General features: G+C 35.5%; 2 long non-coding RNA genes across 2 annotated transcripts; both read left to right on the top strand.

Moving 5' to 3' along the window:
- Nucleotides 1-2,658: 2,658 nt before the first annotated feature.
- LOC147518065 (uncharacterized) lies at nt 2,659-3,587 on the top strand. The gene is made up of 3 exons (XR_015213990.1): nt 2,659-2,749; nt 2,854-2,967; nt 3,088-3,587. It is a non-coding gene; the product is annotated as an uncharacterized LOC147518065 (long non-coding RNA).
- A 2,390-nt stretch (nt 3,588-5,977) lies between these two features.
- On the top strand, nt 5,978-6,843 carry LOC147518064 (uncharacterized). The gene is made up of 3 exons (XR_015213989.1): nt 5,978-6,378; nt 6,530-6,571; nt 6,640-6,843. It is a non-coding gene; the product is annotated as an uncharacterized LOC147518064 (long non-coding RNA).
- Nucleotides 6,844-11,929: the final 5,086 nt, after the last annotated feature.

Raw genomic sequence — 11,929 nt, 5'->3', positions numbered from 1 at the left:
CCATTGATGGCTATAAAAGGGAGGCTTGGTCAAGGCATTAGCATCGAAGTTGGAAGAAGAAAAATACGTCACAATGTTATGCTAGTTTTATCTTTTGTTCTCTTTGTTACATTGTGAGGAAGAGAGATAAGAGTGTGTAATTTTCCGAAAATCAACATCAAAGCAATAAAGGCGGTTTCAATGTTCACTCTATCTCGTCTTTAATTATTCTTTCATGTTAATTAATAGCATAAAGGGCTAAGCTTCCACCCTATGGTGGAAAGTGAAAGCTCTTCATGAAATTCTTGTTATTTTGTTTTTGTCCTTTTTGTTAGAATCTCCACTATATGTGTTTTTGATGAAATCCAATAATATATCTTTTTAATTGCTTTTTGCACTAAGGTTAAATGTGCATGGTTTCTATCACCGTGAAAATACGGGGTATTTTCCATTGTTAGTTTATTCTTTTTGCTAAAAACTTTTTAGACTCAACTTTATTAGTTATTAAGGGATTTTTAGGACTTTTTGTACTTCTTATTGTGGACATTGAATGCCTAAAAATTCCTCATTTTGAGTCAAAGAGAATAGAGGATTGAATTTAATATTGAGATGTTTTATTATGTTCTTCAAGTTATATTTTCCACTAATTCTAAAACTAGCATTTAAGATTTAGTAAAGTTTTGGAGAAATTTAACAAGAGGTATAAAACTGAAATACAAGAATTGTTGGTGAGTTAGTAACTTTCTACCAAAGGTTTTGATAAATTGATCTTTGAAAATTAATTGCTTTAGTTATTAGTCAGTATTTCTTTACAAGTTACTTTTATTTTTAGTTTAGATAAGAAATTAGAAATCTTCAACAATTGTTTTATTATTAGCTATTGGTTTATGAAATCTTTTCTCCCCCATTTATTCACTTCAAAATGTGGATCGATAACTCACTTACCGCTATTCTAATCATATTTTATTGATTATTTTGCAATTTTTGAAATTTTTGTTGATTGACAATTTCTAGACAACGGAATTAAATATTCAAAGAATTTGTGCAAGTCACAACTAATTGTGTTGTTCTTAACCCAATTTTTTAAACTGGATTTCAATTTTCCTAATTCAATTGAGATGTATTGATAATTGATCATTACTAATTCAATTTTGCAGATAATTATTTAAATAAATTATTGTACAATTATGATCGATTAATGATTTGTATTATAAGAAAAGTGTCCGGTGTTTATGTATAAGAAAAGTGTAATTGGTGTTTAAGTAATCAATTTTTATTGGCTAATCGGACTAATCATTGGTTAATAAGGAATTTCCTTAGTTTAGAACTTCTCAATTATTTTAGTCCAAACGACTTCACCATATCGCCCCATAGAAGCCCCAAACGACCCAGCCATACCGCTTCCATGTGATACCAAACGACATACACAGACTGCTCCATGGAAAAAATAGAGAGCTCTGTCTCAAACGATATTGCCAAGCTGTTTAAATGCACACTCAAACGATGTGATCAAGCCACTTGAGTGTACACTCAAACGACATGGAATGGTCTGAGCATGTCGTTTGAGTGTACCATTTTAGTGTACACTCAAACGGCATGCTCAGACCGTTCCATGGAGATTCCAGAGGGCCAATTCTCAAACGACAGGCTAAGACCGCGTGCGTGTACACTAGACCGACATGGTAGTGTCGTTTGAGTGTATACTCAAACAACCTGGTGGTATCGTTTGAGTGTATACTCAAACTATACTCAAACGACCCGAGGGTTTCGTTATGGCGAAACCGGTTGAATTGGTTGTTGGGCCTGGGCTTTGATAGCAAACTTGTAAAAAAAATTATTTTTGGGGGGTTGCCCAATCCAATTTGATGAGTGCCCAATTAAATCACCTATCTAAATGGGGTCAAACCGAGACTACGGGTGTAGTTTTAATTGTTTCATTGGGGTTTGATGTACAATTTTCTAGTTTTTTTTAGTGCGTCCATTACATGCTCTTTCTGGTTCTTATTTTTTTGGTGAATAAAATATTCTTATTGTTTAAATAAAGGAAAAGGAAAAGATAGATTCTATATATAGTTATTATTTGATGATAAGTATTAAAAAGAAATTATCTTACGTTTACTACTAGTATTTGCCCGTGCCGCCGCACACGATCACATGCCTTCGGGCGCCCTCGACGCACGACATCCGTCACGGCACGCGACAGATACATCGCTTACCTTCACGGGCGCCCCCGACGCGCATTAAGCCTCCGTGACGACGGATGCAGATGATAGCGTGCCTTCTACGACGCGACATCCGCTTCCTACTCATATTTCAGAGTAACGACACGGATCTGGCGACCTTCGGCGAATCCCCTCTACTTATGTTTCTAGAGCCCAACAGCCCAAAAACAGTCCAGACCTTTTTTGAGTGGGGTGGATGAGATGAGAAATTTTTTAAACTCACCCCATAAAAACAATCTAGTGGCTATGGTGAGGAGATGGTAAACCCAAATATCACCTTATGAGGTTGAATTTGTTGTCCAACTCCTCTCTTTTGTTATATAGATTTATATTCTTTAAAGTTACTAGTATTATGGTATTATGGTGGACAGTGCGGTTGTATTTTGTCTTTTGCGTGCTCTAACCATGTAGTTAACCTTTCCCGACTTCCCTGCAGAGAATTCATTTTCTTTTGACCTTCAAGTGCAATGAGATTAGAGAAGTGTTGGTTCTGTTCCTCCACTGTCTATCCGGGGTATGGTATACAATTCGTACGCAACGACGCAAAGGTAAAACTTTCTGTAAAACCTAAATAGCAATTGCATACACTTGGGTTTGAAGTCTTTGGTAATACCAGTATACCACTGACTTTTGACACGCGTTTCCTTCCCAGATATTCCGATTTTGCAGGTCGAAATGCCACAAGAACTTTAAGATGAAGAGGAATCCTCCAAAGGTGAAATGGACCAAGGCGTACAGACGGTTGCATGGGAAGGATATCACACGGGTAATGGCGGTCTTTTCAATTTTGTTGTGATCCTGTAATTATGAAATTTACTACCTAACCAAGACAGAAGAGAGCTTGATGTTTTTTGTTCTCTCTTTTTTCCCTTGTACATTTGTCTAGGATTCAACCTTTGAGTTCGAGAGAAAGCGAAACAGGCCTGAGAGATATGACAGGGATATTGTAGAGAACACCTTGAAGGCCATTAAGAAGATTGATAAAGTCAGAGTGGCTAGGGCGGAAACCCATCATAAAATCAGGTTAGTTTTTCCCCATCTTTCTGTTTAATTGTAGAACATAATAGGATCTTGTTGAACATTGGGCAAATGGTATTGGCGGGATGGGGGAAAAGAAAGAGAAGGAGCAGAAAGAGGCAAAAAGGGAGTTGGAACAGAGCATCAACATGGTCAAAGCTCCTGGTGCTGTCTCTCTTCTACCAGCAAGGAAACACAAGGTTCCCCAACAGCAGACACAGGAAAGTCGTGCCATGGAAGAGTAATGTTATGTATCTTTTGGATTTTGGTATTTATCTCCAAAATTTGTTAGAAAAATGGATTTGTTTTGTACAAATGCATTGAGATATGAATGAGCAATTTGTCTCCCAAATTATCCTACTTGAGATGAAAAATGGGTTTTTATTGAAATAATACGTAAAGTGAGAAAAACATTTTCAAAAGTATTACGCTGAAAAAGTGCGACTTTTCAAATGTGTACTAGTTCGAAATAGTGCATCATGCCGAAAAAGTGTGACCTTTCGAAATAGACACTGGTTCAAAACAGTGTTTTAGGTCGAAATGGTGTGTCTTTTCGAAACATGTGACTTTTCAAAGAGTTTACTTTTTTTCAAGAGTCACTGTGTTGTTTCGAAGAGGCACCACTCACCTATAAATAGTGGATGAATTTGGAGAGAAAAACACACTAGATTACACAGAGTTCTGATCTTTCTCTTCTCCCTCTGTTCTTAGTCAAATACTATGTTGTGTTCGCTAATTCTATAGAATTGAAGTGCTAGCTTTTTATATAGAAAGAAATTCGTTCTATCTTGGAAGACAGTTTTCCATCAACCTTCAAGCACCGTGAGAGAAAAAATCTATCTTAAGGACATAGTGTATCTACACTAGGCTCAGATTTAATTACGAAGTACAAGATAAAAAGTTTATATAGTTTGGTAATTGATAAAGAGTAAGAACAATTAAATTGTATATTCCTAACAAAATTATTTTGGAACTTAAAATTAGAGATAAAGTTTTGTTATTTGGCAGTGTTATATTTCTCGCTTACTTTTCCCTAAATTATCATCATTGAGTTATGCTCATTCAGTAGAGTAATCTGTAAACCAGGGCTTCGAAACAATGGTGTCTGTTTTCCTAGGGAAAGACGGAGAGTGGAAATGCATTCCCATATATGACATTTTATTTTATGAAATATCGATCAAAATTTAAATTAATAGTTTTATTAATCAAATAGAAAGTTCAGTGATGATCTATGCATCTGATAAGCTCTCGTTGCACTTATATGCTGAGGCAGTTGGAGGTTATACTGTCACTGTCCCATTGGCTAGATTTAAAAATATTTAATAATTGAACAAACAAATTAACTCAATTCTTTAGTTCTACTTCCACGTATTGTTTTCAGTGCTATATTAATTTGGGAGGTTTAGATCCACGTGTAAAGTGAAAATGTGCTAGGGGTGTAAAATGGGCCGGGCCGGGCCAGCCCGGCCCTCAAATCATAAAGCCCATATGATTTGAGGGCCGGGCTAGCCCAAAAAACCCCTTATCTTATGAGGGTCGGGCCCTGTGTGAGGGCCAACACTTGAATTATCAGCCCTTTTGCCCTCACCTCGGCCCTCTTAGAAAGCGTGGGGCGGGCCCGAGGGCCTCTATGGGCCTGCATAACTTGTCAATTATTCAAAACTCTTGAATACAACTTGTTTAGACTTCATTAACATATTTGGTTTTATCGATTTCATTAACTAATTAACATATTCATTACAAAAATTCTTGAAAACCTATCAAATTTCATTAACATATCAATAGAATATATAAATATATTCTATGGGATAGAGATATATCCATATAATACCAGATCCTATAGAATATATTCACATATTCTAACAATATATTCATTACAAGAGAGAGAACCTCCATCAAGGACATTATATTACAATACAATTAAGGGTATTATCGTAATTTTGTTTAGAAAATCTAAATATCAATGGGGGCCTTATCACGGGCTTTGTGAGGGCTTTAGAGGGTCGGGTGAGGGTCGCCCTCATGTTTCCATATCTAGGCCCTTACCCTCTCCCTCAAAACATGAGGGTCGGGGCCCGCCTCAAATTCATGCGCGGCTTAAATTTGAGGGCTTTTTTGTCTATGGGCGGGTTGGGTTATGGGTTTGGGAGGGCTGAGGGTTTTTTTACACCCCTAAAATGTGCTAATGATGGAGACGGTTTGAAAGATAGTGTGTACTCTCTCTCTTTTCATGTTAATGGTAATATAGATGGGTAATTATTGGGAAAAAAAAAGTTTACAAAATTTTCAGCACAAATTTTAAATCTTTTAAAATATAGGCTGTGCTTATTTAAAATAGAAGCCTTGACTAAATTTATCAAGTGATTAAACAAGTGTAATATGGCACTATCAATCTAACAAAACAAAGTTGTTTTCTGACTCGCGGCTGGGATTTGTTTTGAAGGGGTATAAATCTACGGTCAGGACGAGTGCCACGATGACAGTTGAATTGGATTAGATATTAATTAGATAATTAATTGGGAAATTAAACTAAAAAACCCTTCGTTTCTCCAAACTTACACCAGTTTTCTTTCGATTAGAAATTAGATGGGGTATTAATTTGTGAAAAGGGAAACCTTTCGTTCTCTCTCCCCACCGATAAGTTCTTAGGCAATATGTTACTTCTTCTTCTTCCTCAAATCGTGTTTTATTATTATTATTAAAACTACGAAAATAGGGTTAGGAGACTACCGTTTAGCTTAATTCTCCCAGTGTTGGACTTCACATTCTCAACGACGAAAAAGAAAGAAATTAGCGTGAAAATTTATGATCTATCTGGTACGTGTTTTTTTTTTTTTCTTATGGGTAAAACTTTAATTCTCGAAAATCATATATCTCTCTTTAAAGTACCCAACATTTGTGTGTTGATGCTTGGTAGTTCGTATGAATAATGACCATTTCGATCAATTGGTGAGGATTTCCAGCTTCAGTTTGTTTCTTCCTTCATTCTTATTGTTCTCTGATCACATTTTGGTTACTTTAACTTCATTCTTATTTTGTAACTACTCAGATGTTGAAGCACAATTGTTGACTGATGTTAAATTGTGCACATTTGCCTGGGATTTTCTCCTGCGGTGGATAAATCAAGGGTCACAATGTGCGCTCATGCCTCGAATGCAGTGTAAGAAAGATTAAAATTAGAGAAATAAATTTGACTACTTAGAATTACGTTCATTAAGGTCAAGCCGATTATCTCTCTGAGTTCAGTGGAATAACATTTTTGTAGAAACTCAACAACTTCTTTTTTTCTTACCTATTTTGCTGATGAATAGAAATTTCTTGGAGAAGTTGGAACAAAACACACTCATTGCTCGGTACTCTCGCTATTCTCATGCAAAAGTCATTGTTACAATTGTTATTGATATGGAGGTACCTATTGCAGACACACCATTTCAGCTGCTTATGCAAGCTTCCTAGACCAACAATTAGGATCTCTTTCTCCGGGGAAGTTGGCAGATTTCGTTATGTTGTCTGTGGACACCTGGGCCAAGCCTGAAGTAGAAGCGACGTATGCAAGTGGTATACAAGCCTACACTATCCCTGAAATTTCAAAACAGAGGAACTTAAATCTTGAGGGCGAGATTCTACGGCAGCATCAACACAAGGAATTATAGGTATATCTCCACATAGTCATGTGATGCATTTTAAACAAGTTTGTATAATCATATGTACATAGTTTACGAAAAAAGGTTGTGTTTGTTCAAGTCAAAGCGTAGGATGTTTGTAAGATCCAGGCAATAATTTATGTATAGTTATAGTATTCATAAGTTGTTTGATGTTTTTGATATGGTTTTTTGTCGCCATTTCCTCCATTCTGTTTTGCAAACACATAAAGAATTAATCTGTAACCTGCTCACACATGAAGCAAACATTTAATGTAGGAATGATTATGTTACACTCTGTCCACACTGTTTTCTCATCCATTGAATGTAGTTTAAAAACATTAACGTCAAACATAAAAAGTCATTGGTATGGACTAGAGTATGGATGCCTACTTTCATTTGTCTGTTTTGCTTTTTTACATTTTCAGGAGAAAAAAGAGGCAAAATAGTCTTCAATCTTATACCGTAGGCAAAGTTCTTGCTATGAAGAAAAAGAAAAAGGTTTGTTCATGCTTCATATTCACTGTTTACAATCTCATGTTAAATTTCAAATATGGGTTAATTGAGAACACTTCCTTTGTTCATGTTTACAATCTCATTGAGAACACTTCCTAGGTAATGTGTAATCCATATCAAATGGGCTGTGGAATTAAGGATTTATCAAGGAATCAACAAATGGGCATTACCCATTTCAAATGGGCTACAAAATTTCTAATAAATGGTATGGATTTTCGAGGCTCTGCTTTGTGGTATCCTGCTTTGTGGTATTTTCTCATTGAATTTCAGTTCTATTTCAATGTTCTTGGGGTTGAATATTTGAATTCATTGTAGGTAATTGATTTTATTGTGTGCTCTACCCTGACCACAATTTGGTTTTTGTTTGGTTTAATTGTGAGGGCTCATACTCATCTATTGCAATAGCGTCTATTAAATTAAATGCGAAAAAATGGAATCTTGGACTAATTGCAATAGCTTCGTTTTTTAAGAATTGATATACTTTGATTTTTACTTCTTTCATATTTGTTATCCTTCGTGAATGGTTTTCATTGGCCCTTTTGTGACAGGTTCTTCTTTCCTAGATGGATTCAATTGGAAAAGGCAATGAGATGACATGATTACGCGAACAGATTGATTTTATGGTGTGCTCTGCCCTGACCACAGTTTGGTTTTTCTTTAGTTGAATTGTGAGGGCTCATACTCATCTATTGCAATAGCGTCTATTAAATTAAATGCGAACAAAATTGAATCTTGGACTAATTGCAATAGCTTCCATTTTTGCGCAATCGATATACTTTGATTTACACTTCTTTCATATTTGTCATCCTTTGTGAATGGCTTTTATTGGCCCTTTTGTGACATGTTCTTCTTTCCTAGATGGATTCAATTGGAAAAGGCAATGAGATGACATGATTACGCGAACATGATGATATGACAGGTCGAATCTTCAACCATATGTTCATTCTAATATTCCAATTAGATAATATGCGTATTTTTTCTTTAATATTGGCGTTATTTCCTTAATTCTGCTTCTCATGTGTTGTATATTCTGTTTTGGCCGGAAACTCCTCTACATCTATGTGGAATTTTTGGTGATTAGTGATTTTCCATATGTGTGGATTTGTAGTAATGTGTTTACACTAGCTAGAAGCCTAGAAAGTACAATGGAATAGTGAGAACCTAATTATGTGGACACCAGCCAATACGTTGGCGGCACCATAAAAAAACTTAATGTCACCACCAGTACATGAAACAAGCACCTAGGTTATAATTGGTGTTCCATCTTATTTATTTGGTGGCCTCAATATGAAATGGCATCGATAACTACTATACTTGGTGGGTTTACTTCAAAAGATTTCTCATAAAGAAAAATGACTATATGGCTCATGGTTTTATTTATTTATGGAAATATATTTTGGCGCTTTTTTAGGGAATGAAATAAAAAATGTAGATGGACAATTATTTTCATGTAAACACATACTCAAGGCATTTAAGTTGACAGTTAATATTGGATTTACACGCCTTCATCATGCTCCATTTTCATAGTTTGTTTAGGGTACTTAAACATGCATCCTTGCTTTGTTGTTTTCAGGTCAGGAGTGACTAGGGGTTTCAAAGTCACTTTTATGACAAAAAGTTTGCGTAATCTAACATTTGGATCTCTGCTTTTATATACAGTTAGTCAATGAAAAAGATCATGCCAATCCTCCACCTCATATTTCTTTGTTTAAGTTTTGGTCTTTTTATGAGTATTCAAAACAGAAACAGAAAAATTATTGACATAAGCAAAATTTAGTTTCTTGGAGGTTTTAAATATGATTAGTTTTTTGGAATTATATTTACATTGCCCCATTATATGCATAAAGACAATTGATAAGAGCCTCTTTTTTTTTTTTCTGATAATAAACATTTGATAAGAGCTTATCTACACAACAAACTTTTTCCGTTAGAGGAAGATATTTGATTTTTTTTTTTTTTTTTTTTTTTTGATAATAAACATTTGATAAGAGCTTATCTACACAACAAACTTTTTCTGTTAGAGGAAGATATTTGATAAGAGCTATCCATGCCAAAGTTACAACAACTATTTTGCAAGTGTTAATGCCAATTACAATAAAAAGACATAATAACTTTATGAAATCCGTGCCGAAGTGCAGTACTATCAACACACCAATCAATATAGGAACTATAGCTCTGTATGTAGTTTCTGATTTAAGTCTAGGAACGGTTTTAAAGGTCAAGTTAGTCACCTTGGTTGAGTTTCTAGCTATTCTCTATGGACTAATAACCAATATATAGATTCTTCCCGTTTGATTTGCTATTATTGTCTTAATTATGATATTTGTTTTTATGTTCATATTTTCTTTTAAACTATCTCTTTCTAATTACATATTTTAGATGTTGTTCTCCTACTACTTACCTCATTACCCTATTTAATTATCTTCTTCTCTGCCACTCAACCCAGACAAATACAGATACAACACTTAAATTTGAAGTGGGTGAGAGTTAACCATGTATGCACCTGTATTGGTTATATTGTTAATAATTTGAACTATAATCTTTTGCTATCCCTTTTGTCTCCGAAGGGTGGTAGGTACCTCATAGAAGATAGAATGTGATACCCAGATTATATTTAGAACTTAACCTTTTCCACTAAAAAACCAAACCATGCAACATCTGCCTCATATCTCTCTTCGAGTCACAGGGTTAGAGAGAATACACATATTTGAGACTCAGTCCACTATGGAGCTAGAAAAAAAAAAAGGGTGAGAGAAATTTGCAACTTACTGGCTATGTCAATCTCCGGGTCTACAGATTCACTTATTCTTCATCACCAACGGTAATCACTTAACTTACTCCTTTCTCTTTCTTCTTTAAAGTTTACACATAAATTATTTTCAAGTGTTTGATTTTAGAATTGTTTAGTTTTACAAAAGGAGCCCAGTTTTGACCTTCATCTGTTTGTGGACATAAAATGCTACCACTGTGACGCCCTTTCGATCCAACAGTATATGCTTTAATCATTGTAAAAGTAATCCATAAATCTAAATATCTGAGTGTATACTATTTCAAATGACTCTTTGATTAAATTGTAGAGTAGAACAGTGGACTCATGAAGAATGAATAAGAGCTGAATTGTTTTAGGCATACTCAAGACTCGAGAGTTTGATAGTCCATATATATAGTACTTCTATACTGCCAATGGAGCTAATGGGCCACATTATATAGGCTTTGGAAATGCATGGAAAGACTGTTGTTGGGCCATGACTTTATGAGTTAAGGGGGTTAGGCACTTGACCAACATGATTGGTTGTAGGGAAAATCGTGTACCTGGTGAGGTGGGAGGCTCAGTTGGCAATTGTCTTTGAAGTGCTCAAGACAATAATCAACTAGGCACCCACATGACTCATAAGCCATTATTGGCAGGTGTAGTTCTAATAGGAAAGGCATCAATTGGGCCCAATGTCCATAAACGTTTGCGAATATTAGATATAATTGAGTATCAAAAAAGTTTGACTAAAAATGGACAAAGATGACCTGCCCCTTAGGTAAATAAAAGATGTGCGGTTCACACTGTTCATATTTGGATTAACAACATTCAGAATGAAAGCCAAGGTGGTTGCACAGTACGTAACATCTCCAATTGCTACCAAGTACCAAGGCACACAAAGCAAAATGTAGTATATTATTGCTCTGTGCATGCTGAACTGTGAAATTCACCTAACAAGTGCTACCATGAGTATGACAACGGTATCACACCAATATTTTTTTAGCTGTTCATGAACAGTAGGTAGCATGATTGCTTATGAGGAGTCTTTATAGCTTCCCACCATCCACACTTAAAGCCTAGGGTGGTCAATGGTGAGTGAGAACTGATGAGAACCATCATACATAGTGAGCATGAGTGCATGATTCTGTATCATAATATAGGTCGTGTTTGATACTTCGATTTGTGGGAATACAATTTGCACACTTATTTATAGGCTGAAATCCTATGGATATTAGTGGCAACTTTTACCCTCAAGAGCTCTAAACCGCAAACTTAACAAAACAGCTTTGTTTTCTTACTCGCGGCTAGGATTCAATTTCAAGGGTATAAATCGAGGGTCCCCAATGCGCCGCAATATGAGAGAGATTATTAGAAATTAATTAATTAGCAGTCTTAAACACAGATTATTAGAAATTAATCAATTAGCCATTTTAAACTAAAATTAAATGAGAATAAAAAAACGAAAACATCAAAACGGTTCATTCTCCCTTGAGTATAGTGAGTTAGAATTTAATTTCGCTGACAAAAAACCCAAGCGAAGCCCGCCGGACTTCCCACCAATTCAGACTAAACTCTTCGTTCTCCATCTCCCTCTTACTGCCCCTCCATCTACTCACTTTCCCTCTCACTTGGGCTGTTGCATTTTACGATTACGGTTTTGCAGGTTAACTCTTGCACAATTTGCTCAAGAAAAATGCAAAGCTGGAATATCAAGTAAGGTGGGTATGAATCTTTTGTTTTTCCAAAAATAGGAATAATGGTTTCAATTTTTGTTATTTGGGCGTAACTGTGTAAGTGCGATG

The sequence above is a fragment of the Coptis chinensis genome, chromosome 2 (genome assembly GCF_015680905.1).
Source record: "Coptis chinensis isolate HL-2020 chromosome 2, ASM1568090v1, whole genome shotgun sequence".
NCBI lineage: Eukaryota > Viridiplantae > Streptophyta > Magnoliopsida > Ranunculales > Ranunculaceae > Coptis > Coptis chinensis.
This window is presented reverse-complemented; position numbering and strand designations above follow the sequence as displayed.